Source organism: Pelodiscus sinensis, chromosome 9 (assembly GCF_049634645.1).
Source record: "Pelodiscus sinensis isolate JC-2024 chromosome 9, ASM4963464v1, whole genome shotgun sequence".
NCBI classification, from domain to species: domain Eukaryota; kingdom Metazoa; phylum Chordata; order Testudines; family Trionychidae; genus Pelodiscus; species Pelodiscus sinensis.
This window is the reverse complement of record NC_134719.1, coordinates 18,062,297-18,080,078: the sequence shown is the minus strand read 5'-3', so window position 1 is coordinate 18,080,078 and position 17,782 is coordinate 18,062,297. Positions and strand designations below refer to the sequence as shown.

General features: G+C 45.1%; 1 long non-coding RNA gene across 1 annotated transcript; it reads left to right on the top strand.

Annotated features, from left to right (window-relative positions):
* Positions 1-11,601: 11,601 nt before the first annotated feature.
* LOC142830559 (uncharacterized) lies at positions 11,602-16,291 on the top strand. The gene is made up of 2 exons (XR_012905903.1): positions 11,602-11,875; positions 12,474-16,291. It is a non-coding gene; the product is annotated as an uncharacterized LOC142830559 (long non-coding RNA).
* Positions 16,292-17,782: the final 1,491 nt, after the last annotated feature.

The following is a 17,782-nucleotide window of genomic DNA, read 5'->3' as shown; positions in this document are numbered from 1 at the left end:
CTGAAGGAGCACCTACTTTTTATCAGGCTGGCCTTTAATGTAAGGGATGGTTTTTAAAGGTTACCACTCCCATAATGTTGTGTAAGTGGCCCAGAATCATGTATTTGCCTTAAAACCTGGAAATGTTCTCATGATTACTGCTTCATAACATAATTTTATTCCTGATCAAATTATTTTTATCAGCTCCAGGCCATGTGATATTAGGCACCATTAGGGAATGTCTCTTAAAGTACAAAACTTGAAAGAGGGGATTCATTCATATAACTCATCACTGAAAGCTTATAGAGATGCTATATTGGTATGGCATTGTTACTGGAGGGGCTATAATGAATATAGCTCTTATAAAAGTCATTTTGCAGACTGTGGTTACTGTGTGTATAGAGTGCTAGTGCGCGTGCACACAAAATATTTATAATGTATTGTCAGATCTCATTCAGTTGGGAGAACTATTTCCTTGCTTATAAAGCGAAAGGGACACGGACAAGTTCCATAATTACACTTTTTTGTTTGTTTAAAGCAAATACTTTACTAGTGTTACTAATTACTGTATTATTAAAACTGACGGATATTTTTAAATACGGGTTGAGACTCCATAATCCAGAGTTTCCTATTCAAGCATCATCCGGGTGACCCCGTGGGAGCACTCACAGGAATAAAGTGATAGGAAAATGGAGCCAGGCGGGGGGAAAGTAGAGTCCTCCTCCCTGCCTGTGGGGAGAGCTTTGAGCCATGGGTGGCAGCAGAGCCACAGGGGGAGAAAGCAGAGCCTCCCTCTGCTGTGGGGAGAGCAGAGTCCCTGGCAGCAGCAGGATAGATGGAAGGAAGAGCCCCTGGCTCATTGACCTCCCTTGATCTGGCAAATTCCCTGGTTTGGGACTTGTCAGGTCCCAAGGGTGCTGGACCATGGAGGTTTAACGTATATAAACCTTCCCTCCTCTCCACCTTTTCTGCTTTTTGATTCTCCCTCCTGCTTGGACAATGAAAACAGGCTCATCAGATGAATTTCTGGTTTGAGGCACTAGCATAATGCCACAATATCTGCTAACATGCTTCATGTCCACACACAGAAATGTTCCCAACATTGTGGAACTCTTACAAATATCTGTAGTAAACTTCCTTCAAGCCAGGCTAACCACCATCTGGTTCTCCACTCTGTCAATCTTCACCAGTCCCGTGGCACTAAAGACAGGAATTGTTAGTGCAATAACCCCAAGAACACAAATAGTCTTCCCACTGCTGTCTTGTAGTGCACTGGTCAATGCTTAGGTGGCATATCTGGTATACTTTCTGCATGGGGGCCAAGCCACTTACCTGTACAAACAGAGGTGCACATACCAGTTTTTATTTTAAAAATATACCGATGAGGATTTATTTTGCAGGTTCAAGAAATCAGGGAATTCTAATGAATGCCACCAATAATGTTGTTAAAAGTGTGGAAAAATCCTAACACAACTTTAAAAATGTTCATAGCTTGTTAGCTCTCTCAGTGTCCTCTCCTCCTTGGGAGTCACAGGATCTGGCTTCTATTCCTGGCTTTGTCACGGACTTGCTCTGTGACCTGGGGCTTTGGGAAAACAACACTTACTTTTGCAAAGGACTTGGAGGCCTACAGGTGGAAAAGTGACATAGGCCTGAAATCCCCACACTTGTCATGAGCCCATTTCTCAGAGCACATAGCTAGAGCAGGTAAGATGCCCAAACTAAAGCTTCTATCTACCCACCAAGAGCCTATCTCCAGAGCAAAGGGAACAGAAAGCATTGAAATCTACAAACTGCTGAATCCTTGGCTTATGTGATCTCTTTATTTAAAAGGTCACCTAACAATAAAAAGGAGAATAGAACTACAGAAACACTACAACAGCACTGAATGCTAATTAGATGGGGAATAATACAAGCGAATCACCCAGCTAACAAGGTCGAATGTGAGATTTCATGGCAAAGGTTAGGAATGAGAGATGTTCTGGTCTGTGGAACAAACCAAGAGTGCAGACTAAATAAAATAGAAGTGGTAAAGGATTAATTGTCCTTGGATAGTGCCTACTCTGGGGAAAGAAGCCTTGTTTGCTACTTTCAGCCACTTGTGACTAGAGTACAAAGCAAGAAAGTGTATATAAAGTTCATCACACAAGGAATCACAATAATACAGGGCTGCTGCATTCTGGCTTCAGCTCTGTTGAACTCAGTTGTCAATTCCCAGGATCCATAGGAATAAAAATGCTTGGCTTTTATCAAGAGAGTGCACTGCTTTGCTTTCTTCCTTTACTAAAGAACATAAGAAGCACTCAGTGGCACCCAACCAAAGCAAGACTCATTTTAGTGGGTCACCCAAGCTGGCTTTTAAAAGTTTAACGAAGGGGTGTCATCATACTTATACATAAGAAAATATTTCTTCCTACCTCCTTGGTATTCCTGATGTGAGCATAGAACTCTGTCTGCCTCATCCTGAATTCTGTTTGACCACACATGATTGGGGTGCAAAAGAAGATATGGGGTTGGAGAGGGAGTTTGGATGAAGGAGCGGGTTGTGACCTGGGGTAGGGATACTGATCGTACAACATTGAATGGGCCAGGCAAAATCAAGGATATGATGTTTCGTTTCCTGTAAATGAGCAGAACTTACATGTCTCAAGTTCATACTGCAAAAGAGTGCTAAAAAATTGTTAGAAACTATATTGGCATTGGGTAGTTTACCCAAATCAAATGACAAAGTGTTGGGTTTTTGTTGCAAAATATTTCACAAGAATGCCAAATTGCTGTTTGTGCAATTCCTGGCATAACTTAGCTAATGTTCTAAACCAGTATGAAAAGTCACCTGGCCATTTTATGGCCTATTCCAAATGGATGGAGATTGAATCAAAGTGGAAAGGAATTGGCCAGTCCCATGGGTTTCTCACCAGGTGAACACCTTTTATTGATTGTCCCCTCTTCCCCATACGCCAATCCAAACCCGAATGTGACAAAGTCCCTTCAGTCCTTGTAATGGGGAACCCACGCTTTATGGTCCCCATACACACCGTAACCGGATGTGTCTCGGGTTCCACGTCCCCGCCCTGAGCTGCATCCTACTCCGTCCCCCAGGCACCCCTTGACTCTTCCCTCCCAAGGAAGGTCCCACACTCACCCCTTACCCAATTCGGCTGTCCCACCCTTCTCTGGCGCCAGCTGGACGCTCCGTCTTTCCCGGGCAGCTCGCCCCAGTTCTCTGGAGTGCAGCATGGGAGCACCCCGTCACACCACTCCCCCCTCACTTCATCCCCTATACTCGCCCTCTCCCCAGTGTCAAGTTCCAGTATTCTTGAAAGGCAGTCTGCATTCTCAGGGCTCGCTAAGCGGCGGCGAGCCCCACTTCCCAGCCGCGCGGTTCTGCGCTCTGCGCATGCGCAGATCACTCTGCGCCGGCTCTTCCGGGTTGTAATCTACTCGCCATGGGTGAGTAGATTACATTATTTGTCGAGCCCTGCACTTTCTGGTGTTTCGTCCCTGGTCGGTGGACGATTGTAAATTGATAAGGCTGCAAGCTTAGGTACCACCGGAGTATCCTGGGGTTGGTGTCCTTCATGGTATTGAGCCACTGGAGAGGGGCATGGTCAGTTACGAACGTGAAGCTGTCTCCTGCAAGAAAATAGCATAAAGTGTCTATGGCCCACTTAATTGCTAAAGCCTCTTTTTCCATGGTAGTGTATCCCCTTTCCCGGGGAAAGAGCTTACGACTCGAGTACAAGACCGGGTGTTCGGCTCCCTCCATTTCTTGTGCTAAAAGGGCCCCTAACCCTGCCACTGAGGCATCAGTCTGTAACACAAACGGTTTAGAGAAGTCAGGCTGACTCACACCAGTGACTGAGTCTTTTCAGGCTCTTAAAAGCCTGGGCACATTGTCTTGTCCATCGCACCTTTTGGGATTATCCTTTACATGTGAGGTTAGTAAGCAGGGCAGCTAAAGAGGCGAAGTTCGCCATGAACCGCTGATAGTACCCCACGAGGCCCAAAAACTTTCTTACCTGTCTTTTTGTGTGGAGGTGGGATAGTCTTGGACGGCCTGGATTTTATCTATCAGTGGTCTTACCTTCCCCTTCCCCACTGTATATCCCAGGTAGAATACCTTGATTTTGCCAAAGTGACACTTCTTTGGATTGGCCGTTAGGACCGCTTGTTTTAAGGCTTCTAAGACTGCCGTCACCTGCTCCAGATGTCGTTCCCATGATTCACTGAAGATTATAATGTTATCTACATAGGCAGCAGCGTACTCTTGGTGATTTCTCAGGACCTGGTTCATAAGGCACTGGAAGGTTGCGGCAGCTCCATGTAGGCCGAACAGCACGGTCCGGAATTGATAGAGGCTGAAGGGCATGGCGAAGACTGTCTTTTCCCAGGAATCCCACGCCAGAAGGATCTGCCAATAGCCCTTCATCAGATCAATCGTGGACAGGTACCGGGCTCTTCTGAGACGTCCCAGGAGTTCGTTGATGCAGGGCATGGGGTAAGCATCGAACTGGGAGATCGCGTTCACTTTACAGAAGTCAATGCAGAATCTCAGTGATCCATCCGGTTTCAGGACCAACATGATGGGACTCCACCACCCACTGTGCAATTCTTCTATTACCCCCCAGTCCAGCATGGCCTGTAATTCCTTTTTCACCGTGTCCCACAATTTGCAGGGGAGAGGGCAGATGTTATCTAGCACCTGCTTCCCTGGTTCCGTCACGATCTCATGTTGAATCAGTTGCGTCTGTCCCGGCCTGTTGGTCAATACTTGCTGACACCTTTCCAGCCTTTGGCGAAGCTCCCCTCGCTGGGTGTCGGTGAGTTCGTCCCCCATTGGGGCCTCCGTGGCCAGTACCTCCGCGTCTCCCCAGGGTCCAAACTGCACGTCCATCACTTGAGGTTCTATAAGAAATGTCTCGTGGGGAATCCACCGCTTCAAGAGATTTACTTGGTATATTTGGGTGCCTCTTTGGCTTCCACTCAGCTGTATTTCATAGTCCAACTCCCCCACCCTCCTTAACACTCGGAAGGGGCCTTCCCGCCGGGCCAGCAACTTTGACTCCCCGGCTGGGAGCAGTAGGAGTACTTGGTCCCCCTGGTGTGAATTCTCGGACTTTAGCCCTTTGGTTATACTGGTGACACTGGGCCTTCTTTAGGTTCTCCCAGACCCACTCTGCTAGGGAACTCAGCCTTTTCTGAAGCTGCCAGGCTCACCTGAGCCTCCCAGCCTTCCTTGACTAGGTCTAGGATCCCTCTGGGCCAGCGCCTGTAGAGTAACTCAAAGGGGGAGTATCCCACCGAAGCTTGGGGCACCTCCCTGACCGCAAACATAAGTGTGGGCAATAATTTGTCCCAGTCCCGAGTGTCCTCTTGGACAAATTTCTGTAACACACCTTTCAACGTCCTGTTAAATCTTTTGACAAGACCGTCCATCTGCGGGTGGTACACAGAGGTCTGGAACTTTCGGATTTGTAAGAATTTACACAGATCTGTCATTATCCGGGAGGTTAAGTTCAGCCCTGGTCAATTAATAACTCCCTTGGCAACCCCACCCTCGAAAACACCTTTACCACTTCTTCAGCTATCACAGGGACGGTTGCTATCCGCAGGGGTATGGCCTCTGGGTACCAGGTAGCATAATTTAAAATGACCAGTATATATATGTGGCCCCTTCCCGACTTCTCCAAAGGTCCAACTAAGTCCATGGTGATTCATTCGAACAGGACCCACACTATGGGAAGAGGAACTAAGGGCACTGGGGGGTACTTTCTCGCCCCCCTCCCCCGACGTCTTCTGGCACTGAGGGCAAGAGGCGCAGAAGTTCTTAACCTCTTGGTACACCCCCGGCCAGTAAAATCACTGCAGAATGCGTTATTGGGTCTTTTCATTCCCTAGGTGTCCCGCCCAGGGGTGGTCGTGGGCCAGTTCCATGACTTTCCATCTATAGGGTTGGGGAATCAGTAGTTGTGTGTTCTCCTGTTCCCCTGTCCCCGTCGTGACCTTATAGAGATGCTCACCTCGGACCTCGAAGTGCGGCCCCTGCTGCCCAGAACCTGTGTTGTCTATTGACTCTCCCGCCATCGCTTGCACCTGTGCCCATGCCTGTTCCACAGCCCCGCCATGCCTGTTGGTGTGTCAGGAAGTCTCCCTTGTCTAGGTCTAGGTGGGCTGGGGCCTTGAGCTCATCTTGCGTCTCTTCCTCGGCATGTGTCGGTTGGGGGATTTCTTCTCCTTGCGCCACTACAGTGGGACTTCCCCGTACTCCTCGACCTGCAGTCTTGTTTACCTCCTCCCATTCCCGAAGTAAACGTGCCAGCCCAGGCCAGTTTCTCTCCAATAGGGTGGGGTAGGGGAGCTTGGGAGAAACCACCACCTCGCAGGTCACTACCTCCCGCCCATCACTGATCCACAGCTGGGCCGTGAGGTACGAATGTACGTCTCCATGCATGCATCTCATCCATATTTGGAGACCTCGGGGTAGATCGAGTGGGTGGGTGTCCATCCTCACCATTATCTGTCCACATCCGGAATCTACTGCCGCCATCACCGGCCTCCCATTGAGATATACCCATCTCATTACCTGTGCTCGATCCGTTCTCCACCGGACGCCCCCTCCGTCTTCCTTTGTCCGAAGGTGCAATCCATCATCAGACAATCTTTCTTGAAATGCCCCTCCTGGCCACATTGATAGCAGGCCCCCCTTGGGGCAGCTTCAACCTTTGGTTTTGGCTCCCGGGCTTCTCCCTGGATCCATGTCAGACTTCCCCCGTTCTCTGGTTGGTTCCCTATGGGCGCCAGCTTTCGCTCTGTCAGTGGTCCCAAATGTAGCCTGTGGTTGTGTCCTAGGCAGACTGTCTGTTCTGTCCTGAGGGTGGGAGCAGTCAGTTTCCGGGGGGGCGCTCCAGGTGGGGGCTGGGCCCTTCTCTTCTATCCCTTCAGCCGCTACCAAGTGCTCCATTAGTGTGATCGCCTCATCTAGGGAGTCCAGCAAGTGGCAGTGTACCCATTTTTGGCCTTCAGGGGAGAGGATCCTTATATATTGTTCCAGGATCACTTGCTCTGCAACTTGGAGCCCTGATTTGTTTTCGGGCTCCAATCACTTCATGCCGGCCTCCTTCACCCGTTGCCCTATCACCCTTGGCCATTCCTTTGGGTCATAACGGGTTTCTCGAAATCTCTGTTGATAAGTCTCTGGCGAGACGCCCAGCTGATCCAAGATCGCCTCTTTGACCTTGTAGTAACATAGGGCGTCCTTATTCGACATGCCTCTGTATGCCATCTGTGCTGGTCCGGTTAAGTAGGGCGCCACTGTGGCTACCCACTCAAATGTGACCAAGAACGCCTCTGCATCATCTTGGGGTCCTAATTTGGCCACGCGTATGGGGAGTTGAGCGCCCGGGTTCAATCCTCCTTCTCTGATCCCCAGATTGCTGGTTGCCCTGATCTGGGTCCCCGCTACCTGTGGGCTCGCCTCCCGAATTTCCCTTATTAGCTGACGTTGTTGCTCTTGGAATTGTGTCATTATTTGTTGCAACACTTGATTTTGTTGCTGCTATTGCTGCTTTTGGCTGTCCAGTACCTTGTTAACCTCCATCCTGTCCCTTGTGACAAATGAACAGTTATCTAATGACCCATAAACTTAGGGGCGCTAACCCCTCCTCAACCCCTTCCTCTCGGGGTCAGAATTGTACCCACATTCTCCAACATGTGTAAAGTAATTGGCCAGTCCCCTGGGTTTCTCACCAGGTGAATACCTTTTATTCATTGTCCCCTTGTCCCCGTACACCAATCCAAACCCGAGAGCGACAAAAAGTTTCTTCAGTCCTTGTAATGGGGAACCCACACTTTATGGTCCCCAGACACGCCGTAACCTTAATTCACTCCAGGTGGTGGAGTGGGGGGGCTCAGGCCCATCCTCTCTCCGAGCCCCGGCCCAGGGCCCTAAGGCAGGGATAGCGTATCCCTGCACAGCGGCTGGGGTAGTAACCTCTAAACCCACCCGCTCTCGGGTTCCACAGCCCCACCCTGGGCCACTTCCTACTCCATCCCCCGGGCACCCCTTGACACTTCCCTCCCAAGGAGGGTCCTACACTCACCCCTTATCCAATTTGGCTGCCCCCCCGCTTCTCCGGCACCAGTTGGACACTTTTGAATTAACCCGCCGCCCTAGTGGGTGACGTCATCAGCCCACATCCCGGCGGCGCCTCTGATGACGTCATCCTGCCTCACTCCCGGACGTGCACTCTCTCCCGGCTTGGCCTCACCGGCAGACCCCAGCACCCTCTCCGCTTTTCCCGGGCAGCTTGCCCTGGTTCTCCAGAGTGTGGGGCGGGAGCACCCTGTCACACAAAGCTCAAGCTGAATAAATGTGTAGCTGCAGAAAAACAGTGCATTATTAATGTAGAAATCCAGCATTAGAGGGTTGTGCTCAAGCATCTCATCATTACCCTCTTCCTTGCAAAGAATGATTTGGCTTTCCTGGGTTCATCGGATAAGTGGTTCTTTGAACATAACAATAATTTCCTTGGTTTGGTAGTGTTCCTTGGGAAATATGACAGTGTCGTGTGTGAACACCTATGCTGAATAGTTCATAAAGAAAACTATGAGCCATGATGACTGCAGCAAAACAATTCAAAATTAATTGATTGACCTTATGGTAAGGAAGGTGATTGATAACATAGCGATACAGCTTGGAAAAGTGAAATACTGTATTACACCAGCAGTTCTCAAACTGGGATCTGTGGACCCCTGGGGGTGTGCGAGGTACTCAAGGCAGTCCATGAGACACGTTTGGGGTCAGGGCCCTGCTAATCAACTCTTTCCCCTTCCTCACAGTGCCTTGGAACAGCTGTTCAGGGAGGAAGGGCAGGTGGCACCGGGAGGACAGGGAAGGAGGGGGGCATAACATGCTTGAGGGAGGGGGTGGAAAGAGGCACGGAAGAGGAGGAGCAGGGATGGAGAGGGGACAGGAAGAGATGAGGCAGTGGTGGGACCAGGGGAAAAGGAGCAAGGGAGGGCATGGGGCTGAGTGGGAGTTGAGCACTCCTGGGGGAAATTAGAAGCTGGCTTGGGGGCTCAGGATTTTTTTAATCAAATCAGGCCACTAAAGTTTGAGAACTGCTGCACAATACCATAATATTAGACTGCCTTCCTGACATTAGTCATGGTGAAAAGATGTAATTTACAGTAAGATTTGCTGATGAAGAAGATAGCTGTATCCAGGAAAACGAACACTTTATCTTCTTCTGGTCAGCAGACAACTCTCCTGGAAAAGGTCTAATAGACTTGTTTATAAAAGTTGTAAATGAAGATAAAATAAAGCTTCAGGACTGCCATGGCCAAGGCTATGGCAACAGTGAAAACATTAAGGGAAGAAACAGTAGGGTCTAGGCAAAGAACCTTGCATTGAATCCATGAGCTTTCTTGTGATTGCCATTCCCTGAACCTGGTTGTATCAGATGCAGTGTCATTTTCCTTAGATCGAGTATCTCTTGTTGGAGCACTGCAAAGGATGTATACTCTGTTTTCTGCATCAGCTATCAGGTTGAACACAGAAGATCTTCATGGACACTGTTACAAATCTGACCAGGATGCTAAGTGACATTCACATTGACAGCATAAGGCCAGGGAAGTACCCAAGAGACTGAGGTTTATAACACCTGATGGAACTGGCACAGACGAATAAAGCTAAGTCCAGAAACCAACACACGGTGCAAAGCCTGGCAAAGCAGATCACTGACTTCAAATTTCTGGTGTCAGTTGTGGTTTGGCACAATTATCCTTTTCCAAGTAAATCTTGTAAGTGAGGAATTACAAACACAGTTGGTGGATATAGTGGTTGGTATTACTTTAATGAGAAGCTGTCTTGACTTTGCTGTGGCCTACAGAGACAATGGATTTCAAGTTGCTGCGAAAGAAACAGCAAAAAACTTAGAAATTGAGCCTGTCTTCAAGAAGATCTGTATTCACTGGAAGAAGAGACAGTTTAGTTACAATGGCACAGATGCAGTGATGGGAAGCTCAGTATTAAAATTCAAGAGGGAGAGTTTTTGAATGGTCAAAATTTGGCACTGCTCAAGTGTCCACCGAAGAAAGGTTTGGACAAATGAAGTACCGTGAAAAGACAGGGTGAGGAGGGCAGGTAATGACTTTAGTAAGTTGCCCGCAGACAGGAAAATATTCTTGTATGACAACTGTACAGACTCTCACAGATGCTGATACATGGGGAATGTTTGGACATGATAAAGACTTTTATGTGGAACTGGACAACATCTGTCACATATGCAACATAGAAAGCACTCTCCTCCCCAACTTCTCCATTTAATTCATGATACAGGACACTTTTTCTAATGTGTAAGTAACTTTGAAGATTCTGCTGCTGGTCACAGTCATGAGTGGTGAGCACAGCTTTTAATGAGCAGGCTCAATAAAGCATATAGTTGTTCAACAATGGCTGACAAGAGACTGACCATTGCTTGGCATTTGATCAGTTCAAAATGCCAGTGGCCAGTCTTTGGATCTCTCTGACGCTGAGTTTCAGGTTGCAAGGGAAAATGCTTTTGAACTAAAGGACTAGGGTTAACATGCTAAGGTTGTTACATACAGAAACACTATTTAATACTGGTCCACCCAATAAACTGGTCCACCCAAGAAACTGGTGCACACAGTTCAGTTTCTGAAACTGGTGCATTTCAGTTATCCTTAATATTAAAATGGTTCTATAAGTGAAAAAGAACAATTTTATTTGATTATGAATAAATATAGATTTATAGATCCAAGTATGGAAATTTATTGCCATATGTGATAGGGATAAATCATGCATGTAAATTGTGCATCAAAGTCATGAAATGGGCTACAAATATGATAAAAATAAGGTATTCAATGTTTGACAAATTGGGGAAGGAGGCACCATTTGGAATTTGCTTCTTCCTATTGTTATAAATCCTGGTTTTACTAATGTAAATTGGTGCTAGTAAAAAATGGAACAGATTTTTTAATAATGTGATTCCTTGATATCAGTGCCAAACAAAAGACAAAATGGTGTTACCAATTTTAGTTTATAACTGTCTCCTTGGGATACTGTCATGGCTGGTTAGTAGATCCAAGGTTTTATCTACCTTTGCTATTATAGATTAATTTTCAGTCTGTATAATGCTTCCCAAATTAAACTATTTTAAAAAATGCTTTAATTTGTTTACCTCTGTCATAGCAACTTCTGTCAGTAGTTTATGAATAATCTACTATAACAAACCAATGTATGTGTGTATGTATGTATGTATGATTTCAGTTTCACTCGTTCAAATCTTTGCTGTCAATATGGAGCAGCCAAGTCATTTTAAGAATGATTAAAAATGCTTGTACATGGCTAACTTTTTTATTATTATGAAGCATGACCAGAACTCAACGTTGGTATAGCGCAGCAGAAAGCTCCGTGGAAATGGGAGGCATTCGATCAAGCAGAACAAGGAGTGGTCTCATTTTAACTGCTTCTCATCCCGATTATAAATCTGGGGCAGAATATGAGTGGGGGGTGACCCTCCCTACCAGACCATGTCATCCCACAATGCTAGAAGCGGGGCTATCTGGTTGCTTGGGAGTCTATTGCTGACAGCTGCGATGCCTTCCCGGCTCCAAGGAGAGACCAGACACCTGCGTGTGCGTGTGTGTGTGAAGTTGTGTCTTTCTTGCCTCCCTTTTTGTTTTGCTCTGTTCTGGTCATGAGACCCGGAAGTTTTTTTTTTTTTAATCACATGGCAGAGAGATATAATAAAAACAGAAAAATGGCGACAGTCACGTTGTGGCGAGTCTATGCTGCGTCATTAGATAATCTTCATGCAAAGATCGCTAAGAACAAAGACAAGAGGGGGAAAGGAGCCCCGGGCCGCAGAGAAGGGTGAGCAGCGGGCAGGGGAGAGGGGTGCCCGGGCTGTGGGTGAGGGCAGAGCAGGGAGGGGTGTGTGTGTGTGTAAGCATTACAGGGCGTTGCAATCTTTGGCATCACGAGTCCTGCGCTGCCCTCTCCTAATTTACCTTTAGGCAGCGGTGGGAAGGAAAGCCAGTGGTTTGTTTATGTTTGGGGGAGGGGCCTATTTGGAGCCGGGGTGCTGGGGCTGGGGGAACAGCAGGAGTTTTCTAGCTGCAGGGGTGGGGGCCGAAAGGAAGCGGAGTTTGGGTTGGGGAGGGGGTTGCGTTCACTTTACGGAGCCCTCCCTGGAGCGCGGGCAGCTGCCTGGAGCGAGGCTTGGTGGTGTCCGCACGCTGCGCCCCACAGCTGGGTGCGTGGTTAGCAGCTCCGCCTCGCAAGCTGACAGCCCTGCAGCCCGGGGGCAGATTTCGGTGCGGAGGACGGGGCACCGGCCGACTGCCTTTGCCGGATTGTTCTGCATGGGGCTGGGGAGCGGGGCTGGAGCCGGTAGGTCTCCCAGCCGCTGGCCTTTGGGGGGGGGGGGTGCGTGCGGGTTTCCATGTTGCGCACTGTTATTTTCCTTCAGGATCCTGGCACTGGCTCCTTTCCGTCCAGCGATTGTAAATATAGCCTGGATCTTGTTTACATGAAGCATCCAGCGGGAGGAGCCTGGGAAGAGGAGGAGGAAGATGGAGGAGACTCCACGGCTGGCTGGGGTGAGCTTCCCAAACGGGGAGGAGGAGCCAAGACGGGGCTGGAGTCTCTCGCTCAAGCAGCCTGGTAGGTGCGCCTGTCCTTTTCCTATCCGCCCCCCACCCTGGTCCCGGGCAGAGCTTCGCAGCAGCAGCCACCCTTAGGGGCTGGGTACCAAGCCATGGCCGCGCAGCCCTCCCCACTCCCAGACTCGCCACAAACACTTGTTTGATGGTGCATCGGTTCGCACAGTTCTAGTCTCTGCCAGCAGCGGATTCTTTAGTGTCCTCCTGCTCATCCACTTCCCTCTGTTTTGGGGCCACACCTACAGTTCCCTCTAGCTTTGACTTTCCTGCCACCAGTACTTATTTATTGCAAAGAGGACCTGGCAGGGGAAGTGTAGCTGGACAAACAGGGCAAGTCTAGGGCTAGATCACCCACTCGTTTCCTGACCTAGTAAGTTATACTTTAACAGAGCATAGGGGCATTTTCTCCCTGGTGGCTAATAAATGACAAGGGCCAAGGCCCTAGTTCCTGCCATGCCAGCATCTTTCATTTTTAGCAGATGGTTTCAGTGCAGCATGAGCTGAAAACAAAGAGCATCCCTTCCCCCTCCCCACCACCACTATCCTGAGCTCCCCTTACATAGGAGACGTTCTGTAATAAGGTGGTGGTGGTGGTGGTGGGGTAATGAGAAAAAGAATTCTGGGGGAGCCACTCAGGTGGCTGGTGTTATATTTGTTTGAATATTTTTGTGTATTTTTTCAGAAAGGGGCCTCTGGGAGCTCTTGTTTCCAGAAAAGTGACTGAATGCTTGCCCACAGACCGTAGCTGATGAATGATTAATAACATTTTAGAGATTTATTTATTTAATTATTCATACCTTTGGTGCACCAACAACAGCAGTTAGAATTCATCTATTAGACTGTTAACTCAACCACTAATAGATGTTTAAGATGTGAGAGGAATCAAAACAACTAAAAGGGTAAGTATTGGTGGGAGGAGTCAAGCAGAACACAAAGAAAGAAGATTTTATAATACCCATTACTGGAGGTCCCTTGATAGGAGAATCTCATCTTGTTGAATGTAATTGTCTCAAATGAAGATGCAAGTCTTTAAAAGCTAATAAAGAGGAGAAGTTTAAAGCCACAGAAAATATTGCATTGCTTTCATTGTCTTAGCCAACTAGAGCTTTTCACATCTAGGCACTGTAGACAGGACCTCCTGCCATATTAAAATTCCAGTAACTTTCTTGAGTAGCCTAAAAATCAATTATATCCCCATAATTGCTGTTTTCTGCTCTTAGGATCACACACACTGAGGAAAACTATTAATAAAGTTGGATTTTTTTCATTTTCATAGCTTTGATAAGACACACTCCTTCATATTTAGTGTAAGAGTTGGCCTATAGAAATCAGAACTATAATTCCTAATTGTGTGCTAGGAGAAAAGAAAGAAAAGTTACAAATAGCCAATTCAGTTTTTAAACTAATCAAAAAAGAGTGTTTAACTCAAAATGCTCAAGAGACATGGTAAGTTACCAGCCCCAAAAGAATAAAATAGTGGAAGGGAGAAATGGGAAAGCAAGCAAAAATAAAAACAATATGAATAGATTTTTTTTTTTGAAAAGCAAAATTTGACTGCAAAAAAATAGAACATGAAATTTAAAATCAAATTGAAGTATTTGCAGTGTTTTAGAGAGAAGCTAAACAAAAATACACAGAATAATGCATTTGAATAACATTTATGTGTTTCACAGCAAGATTAGAGGAACTACTCCTGTATGCTTTCAGGTTTGGGACCTATTTTATCTGACCATGGATAAAATATTTCTTTTTTATTCTAGAAAACCAGGTGAGTGTTAAAAGGTGAAAAGGCAGAGTAAATATCACTTAAGTGTCCAGCCTTTGTAATGTTAATAGAATGCTCTACTGACATTTTTGTACCTTTATACTGTTTTATTTTTACATTTTAGGAAACTTTTTTTTAAACACAAATCCTTAATAAATGTGTTTTCCGAGGTTACTTCAGGGTTACTTTTTCAGAAAATGTCAGATTATTCTAAGGATGCTTATAGATTTGCAGTTGATGGCAAATATCCTAACATTTTGCACGCATTTGCCTGTTAATATTTGCATTCTAGAACAGTGATGTATAACATATTGACTGGTCCTTGTTTATGTAACACATGTTTGTAATTTGTTTTTAAAATGCACAAATATTTTTGTCCAGGAAGCTTTGTTTCACATTTGTCTCTTTATTGCCCTCTGGTGTTAAAAATATGTAAGAGACCATTTTGGTAGTACTGTACTTGTGCCCAACTGAATGTTAAGCATTTCTGAATTTTAAAAGCATTTTATTTAACTTAAGGAAATATGGTATGTCAGTTTAGTTTGTTGTTATCCATAAAGTTCTTGCTCTGGCTTATTTAAATACTAACTGCACCAATTTAAGCCATCCACAAAGTCCTTACTGTATTTTAAGTACTAATTACACAATTGACACCATTAAATACTTAAATGGAACATCTATGTAACATTTATTCTTTTTTTTAATGGTGAAAACATTTATATTAGTATGCTATCACTACAGAATTGATTTACTAGATTACATGCCTTTATCCAAAGAGAAAGTGCCCTCTCTTTCACAAGTACCTCAAACATAATCCCAAGAAAATATTTTGATAAACTTCTGTCATTATTTGCAGTGTAATCCTTGATTTTTAGCAGTGTTTGCAAAATGGAAGCCTGAGATGATACTGTGAATCCCACAAGGCAAAAAACTTGTCTTATTTTTTCTCAAGATACTAGCACTTTCAGTGTGGAAGATAATACTTTGAACCTTAAAAGGGATTATATCAACATAGTTAACAAAACTATTAGATAACAGACCCAGATCTTCCACCAGTGTAAATTTGTGCAGCTTCATTGTCTTACGTGGAACTACATTAAATTATACTAATTGAGGATTTGGCCCAGTAGTTTATATACGGGAACAGCACTCCAAATGCTGAGTGCAACCAAAACAACCAATGTGAGGGGAAAATACCCTCACATTCCATCAATGATTGTCCCATAGAATGAGTAAATTACTTATCCCTTTGTTAAATACAGGATCAATAGATTTGGATTTTTAAGACTATTATTGATCAAAGATTGTACAGCTCTGAAAAATACTTTAAAGCTGCATTGAATATAACTGTAATGATACAACTTAACCAGGTAATGTTCAAACCGTGGATAAATTAACTAAAATTTCAGAATGCTTTCCACTTGTAATTTATTAAATGTGCCTTAAATCCCTCAATTGTGTCATTGAAGAGCTGGAAGTCAGTATTTTGTGATCTTTATTTTTGAAACGTGCACTAGCAGAAACACTATGTAAGCACACAGTAAATTAAGCACTATTCTCTAAGGATACTAACAGACATAATGACTGACAGGCTGCCCTGGCTCAGTTATCACAGTGCTGATGCTGTCTATTCTAAAGGTACAGTACTGTGATAACTGAAGGATGGCAGCCATCTTAGCTTCACAAGAACTCAACGAGCAGACACCAAAGAAGATGTCATTATTTTATGGATATGCTGTGTTAAAAGTAAAATGTGACTGGGACTAGAGTAGAAAGATGCTTGTGGTAAGAATACTTCTTAACTCATCTGAAGAAAAAAAATCTCTCGTTCTACTGAAATAAAATAGTCACATTTTATCATTTTTGAGTTTGCCTGTTAATTGACTGACATTTTCTACTCAGAAGTTCTTTCAAGAATTATAGCCTGTGAAAGAGTACTACAGACTTTGAAGGAGTGTGTTCTAGGGCTTGAAGAATTATTAATAAAGTACGAGTAAATAGAGGTTCCTATCAATTATGGAACTCATTGCCACAAGAATTAAGAATATATTCAGAGCCAAATAAAGACCATCTCTCTTGGATTAAAGACCACGCCTCTTCTAGGAAGGAGGAAAGAAACACTGTCATTTTAAGTAAAGGAAAGTGCTTGTGTACATACTCAGGGTATGTCTACACTACATAATTTTTTTCAGAAACACGGCCATTTTTCCGAAAAAACTTCACTTACATCCACACTGCAATCATGTTCTTTCAATCAAATCAAAAGAACAAGGGGGTTTTTCCAACATTGGTAAACCTATTTATACAGGGAAGAAGCCTTTTTCTGAAATAGTTCTTTTGGAAAAAGGCGCGTGTGGACAGGGAAGAGGGAGTTGTTTCAAAAGAAGAGGAAAGAGGAAAAAGCACAGGTGCCCTGGTGGCCACTCCATCCTTAGTAATCACAGCTTAAATGTGAGATAGCATCCAGTTAGCGTGGATGCTATCTTTCAAAAAAGCAGAATGCTTTTTTGATGCGCTTTTGCTGTGTAGATGCTCTCTTTTGGAAGTTGTTTTTTCGGAAGATCTCTTCCAAAAAAAGCTTCTTCTGAAAGAAGCCTGCAGTCTAGATGTAGCCCCAGATGGAACAACAGAATACAATAGAAGTTATTAATGCACGTAGTGGTTAGAACATTAATCCCTTCCTTTCTTCGTCGATCTATCATCTTCCCTGTTAAAAAAAATCAATATCTTAGGCCTTATAAATATTTACATTTTCAAAATACTCAGCCTCGGCATCTTTCTATTTAGATAAATAAGTGGTGGTGGGCCAGTGTCCTCATTTCTCAGATTGGGAACTGACCCATAATGCTATAGGAGTATATAGTGGACCCCCAAGCTAGCATTAGAACTCAAGAGCTCCTGGCCCTATCTCATGCTCAGTCAACTATTTCATACTTGCCTCTTCAAAATGTAATGAGATTAAGACTGAAAGACTACACACTGGTAGGTGATTTGATAAAAGGACCACAAAGGATCTATAGAAGAGGCAGTGGAGTAGCTGCTCTTGGTTGAAGCCACAGTCTGATATTTTTATGAGCATTAAAATAAAAATACATGTGGGCTTTTTTAAAGCTGAGATTTTCAATACTCTCATTTTTGGTGTTTTTACTCAGCAAAAACTAGTGTGGTGCCTGTGTCCTATCCAAATGTTATAGATTATGAAGCTGCAATTCTGGAAACTTAACACTAGATGGGGCTATTAGGCCAGTTCTCTTTTGGAAGTGGCGAAGTTTCAAAGTAACTTTTTGACAGATGAATAGACAGTTGCGCACTTGGGCTTTGTGTACACTAGTGTTGTCCTCAAGTCATCAC